This window comes from Glycine max, unplaced genomic scaffold (genome assembly GCF_000004515.6).
Source record: "Glycine max cultivar Williams 82 unplaced genomic scaffold, Glycine_max_v4.0 scaffold_542, whole genome shotgun sequence".
Lineage (NCBI taxonomy): Eukaryota > Viridiplantae > Streptophyta > Magnoliopsida > Fabales > Fabaceae > Glycine > Glycine max.
Window position 1 is genome coordinate 5,483 of NW_024464908.1, and position 5,173 is coordinate 10,655.

General features: G+C 37.4%; 1 non-coding gene across 1 annotated transcript; it reads left to right on the top strand.

Moving 5' to 3' along the window:
- Nucleotides 1-1,730: 1,730 nt before the first annotated feature.
- Nucleotides 1,731-1,837, top strand: LOC121174519 (small nucleolar RNA R71). The gene has a single exon (XR_005890626.1). It is a non-coding gene; the product is annotated as a small nucleolar RNA R71 (small nucleolar RNA).
- The last annotated feature ends 3,336 nt before the right edge of the window (nucleotides 1,838-5,173 follow it).

Here is a 5,173-nt window from a genome sequence, read left to right on the forward strand (position 1 = left end):
ACGACTATACAGAAAGATCTTCAGATGGGTATTTCATAGCATCCAGAATATTAAAATGAACAGTTATGTCACCAAACTCCATGGACAGTGTGCCTGCATAAACATCTATCTTAGTTCTAGCAGTTTTCATAAAGGGTCTGCCTAGAATGATGGGAACTGATCCTTGAGAAAATCCATCTTCCATATTCAAGATATAAAAATCAACAGGGAAAATCAGTTCACCAACTCTAACTAAGACATCTTCTATGAAACCAACAGGATAGGCAACACTTCTATTAGCTAAATGAATTACCACATCAGTTGACTGCAAGGGAACTAGAGATAGAGAATTAAAAATCGACAGAGGCATAACACTAACAGAGGCTCCTAAATCTAGCATGGCATTGTCAAACTTACTATTCCCTATAATACAAGGTATGCTGAATGTACCTGGATCTTTGCATTTTTCAGGAATTTGAGGAACAGATTTACCAATCAATGCGGAGACATTTCTGCCCATGCTAATTCGTTCACTTCCTTTAAGCTTCCGCTTATTAGTGCACAGCTCCTTCAAGAATTTGGCATATCTTGGAATTTGCTTTATTGCATCCAACAGAGGTATGTTTACCTCTACTTTTCTAAACGTTTCCAAGATCTCTTTCTCTGCCTCTTCCATTTTTTTGTTGGAAACTGCTCTTGGAGGGAATGGAAGAGGGGGAATGTGCTGCTTCTGCAAATCAGAATTACCTGTGGAAGAAGATTCACCTACACAGAAATTGTTAGGTAGATTTTTGTCATCACCTTTTTCTGGAATAGAGTGAAGTTTGGCAGGTTCATTTGCAGATGAGGAAGGTGCTACGGGTTGAGGTCCTTGACACTGCTTTCCCGACCTCAATGAAATGGCACTGACATTTTTGGGGTTTTGGACAGCTTGAGAAGGCAGCTTGTCAGAATTCTGGGACTGTTGTTGATTCAATTGAGTAGCTAATTGTCCCATCTGATTGGTTAAGCTCTGAATGGAGGCTCTGGTCTCTTGCTGAAACTGCATGTTCTGCATAGTCATTTGCCTCACAAGTTCTTCGAGGGAAGGTTGTGGAGGGGCCTCAACTGTTGGCTGTTTCTGGGGTTGTTGCTGTTGTTGGATTGGTGGAGGAATGTATGGTCTGCTTGGGCCAGCAGCATTTTGGAAGGAAGGAGCAGGCTGCTGTTGTTGCTGAGGGCTGGACCATCTGAGGTTAGGGTGATTCCTCCATCCAGGGTTGTATCTGTTGCTGGAAAGGTCATAATTGTTCTACTGTGGTTGATTTTGCTGCTGAGGTTGAGGAGGTCTATTGTAAATATTTGCAGCATAAGCTTCAGGCTGCTCAATTGCTCCAGGTTGCTGCATGGAAGGGCAAAGGTCTGTATGGTGGTCAGCAGAGGAGCACAAACCACAAACCCTTGCGACAGGTACAGATTTCTGATTCAAGGCCAGCTGGGTTACCAAGTTAACCAATGCATCCAGTTTGCCTTCTAGCTTCTTAGTTTCAGATGATGCAGATGGGTTTGTAGCTACCTCATGCACTCCTCTAATGACTATGGCATCATTTCTAGCGCTAAACTGCTGAGAGTTGGAGGCCATCTTCTCAATTAAATTTCTGGCTTCAGCAGGAGTCATGTCTCCAAGGGCTCCACCACTGGCAGCATCTATCATACTTCTCTCCATATTACTGAGTCCTTCATAAAAATATTAGAGAAGAAGCTGTTCTGAAATCTGATGGTGAGGGCAACTGGCACATAGTTTCTTAAATCGCTCCCAGTACTCATACAGGCTCTCTCCACTGAGCTGTCTAATACTTGAGATATCTTTCCTGATGGCTGTGGTCCTGGAAGCAGGGAAAATTTTTTCTAAGAATACTCTCTTAAGGTCATCCCAGCTCGTGATGGACCTTGGAGCAAGGTAATACAACCAGTCCTTTGCCACTCCCTCTAATGAATGAGGAAAAGCCTTCAGAAATATGTGATCCTCTTGGACATCTGGGGGTTTCATGGTGGAGCAGACAATATGAAATTCCTTCAAATGTTTGTGCGGGTCTTCACCTGCAAGGCCATGAAACTTCGGAAGCAAATGAATTAGTCCAGTTTTAAGAACATATGGGACATCCTCACCAGGGTATTGGATGCACAAGCTTTCGTAGGTGAAATCAGGTGCAACCATTTCCCTTAGAGTCCTCTCATGAGGTGGAGGTTGTGCCATGTTCTCAGAATATGCAAAATCAGAATGCTCAGAATCAGAATGCTCAAAATTATAATGCTCAAGATCAGGATGTTCAAAATCACCAATAACAGAATGCACAGATTCACCAGTTATGGAATGCGCAGAATGATCAAAAGGTATAAAATGATGCCTAACTAATCTATGAAATGTCCTATCTATCTCAGGATCAAAGGGTTGTAAGTCAGATGGATTGCCTCTAGTCATACACTACATTCAGCATGCACACAACTAGTTGCCTTGTCATGTGAATAAAGGTGTAGGTTTGAACTACAGCTACCCTCAAATGATATCCAAATGACTTGAAATTTTGTGAGCAACCTTATAAAATGATGAGAAGATAGCACAAAAAATTTCAGACAAAAATTCAAAGTCTAACTATGAAAGCTAAAATTGGTAGGTTAAGAAAAATAAGTGAATAAAACTTGAAAAATAAAAAACTTTTGACATAATCGCTTTTTTTTGGACGATGGAGACCTCAAAAATTTCAGACAAAAATTCAAAGTCTAACTATGAAGTTACCACAAAAAAATTCAGCCAAAAATAACAACCCTAGCTACTAAAACAAAAAAATCCCAATTAATTCAGCATGGGTGGTCGCTAAAATCCGTCTCTAGCTGATTTCTACTACTACTCTGTTTTTGCCGCAAGCTGATTTCTACTACTACTCTGTTTTCAAGCACAATCTTCACAGCAAAACACCCAGGACTGAAACAGGGGAAACGCTTAATGGGAAAACTGAAACAGAACACACATTAAACAAAATACCAGGACACTAAACAACACTAACACACATACTAACACAATACTAACAATTAAACATAAAACACGAAAGGATTAAACACACAACACTAGCTATCTATTATGAACCTTTGGACACTGCTCCCCGGCAACGGCGCCAAATTTGATCGAGGTCGTACCCGAATCAAATAAACATGAAAATGCAGTAACTAGGAAGTGATCCTAGGTCGTTTCCCAACGAGCAGTGACAAGCCAAATGTTCATAATATGCTTGCAGTAATAGTAACGATGGGGGGGGGGGTTTGGTTGTTTGGTAATTAAAGAGCAGAACAAATAAAATGGAATACGAAACTTCTAATATTAAAAATGGGTTGTTTCCTCTGATTCAGAAGCCACTCTCTTATCCTGGGTTATGGAGAATTCGTCCCTAACAGTCAACCACTTAATCCAACCCTATTTCAATTTACTAAGCGAAAATCAACTTAGGGTTTTCAATACGTGATTAGGCACCACATACACCAGTTAGCCCTTCGTCCATTAAGCATGAACGCAAGTTAGGCTCAGAGGCAATTAATCGAACACGAAGCGTGCACCGATTAATATTCACGAAATTGGGATAACTGGTGAAGGGAAAACTGCCAGGAAACCACATTACAAGCGAAATCTCAAAGAGAGTTGGGCTTCGTCCTCAAAAGGAAACAACACCAGAAAATCTAGCCTTCCATGGATTCAAACAGAAAACGCAATTGAAACATGAAGCAGAAACGTAAATGCACGGAAACGTAAATGAACAGAAACGTAAACGAACAGAAATGTAAAATGGAACAGAAACGTAAATGAGAGTAAAAGAAGAAGCAAGAACGAAATTGTAATTAGAAGTAGAAAACGTAAAATTGCATTACGAACTCAGAAGCAGCAAAACAGAAAAACGAAAAACCCTAAAACAAAGCTCTGAATAATGAATAGCATAACAGAATAGAATGCCCTGCACGAATCCCAAGGCAGCTATTTAAAAAGAGTCACTCAAAGTCACTGGGCCCTATTACAATACTCTGGCCCAAAACGAAATAAACACTGAACAACATAAAATAAAATTGCGAAATTTCCTAATTAGAAATTAACTAAGATAAGCGCTGCTTTATTTGCCCTCTTCAAGTCCACAACCAAAATCCGGATTAAGCCCAATGTTTCATTAATTCCTGAAATTAGATTAAAAACATCAAATTAGCTAAATGAGCCCAAATAATAAAACTGCCTAATTAATTGACAATTAAGACCAACCAATAATTAAAATGGTGCAAAAAGGGTTTAGAAAATAGAAGAAAATGATGGCACATCAAATACTAAATACATAGAATAACTAAGTGACACAACAAACACACACTTTGACCTAATTGTAATTTGTAAAAGCTTATATAAGTAATTATTTGGATTTTTTTTATCATAAAATTATGTATTTCATAAAAGTTTAGTAGTATTTTTCTATTGAAATAATATAACTTATTATTTTCTTGTCCCAACTAAATAAGTTTTCTGGATCCATTTCTTGAAATACTTGATAAAAAAATTCAAGTTTTTTTTTTTTAGAAATACTATACTCATGTAGTACCTACAACCATTGTCTGATTGTGCCTCTTGTAAAGTTATCTTTGAAAAGTAACACTTGTATTATTAACAAAATTATTTCAGAAAAATTAAATTTTATTTATATTAAGTAAAATTATTTTAAAGTGTAAATAGTAAATGATATTTTAATTCAAGTGAATTTAGAAAAACTAATTTTATTTGAATAATAGTGAAATTACTTTTTAAAATATAAGTATTGATTTGTTTTTTAAACTTTAACGAGTCTCGTACTCAAAATTAATTCTAATAGCTAAAAAAGTATGAAAATTTCCGTTTCCAATGAAAGAAATTTCATTTATCGCAAAATGAAATTTAGAAATTCAAGATTGAACACCAGCAATTTTTAATAGAATCGTATCTTTGTGTGCATCTAAATTACAAGCATCATGTGCATACTTCTATGTTAAGACTGCTTGAATTTGCAGTCAAATTATACCCAAATCATTGTGTCTACACTTTAGCTGCCATCATCTTACCCTATAAAGTCTCAAACATCTTTTATGAGGAAAAGGAGAAAAAAATGACCAGCCTACTTCCTGAATTACACTGCACATGGAGCGCTTAAGCCCTAAA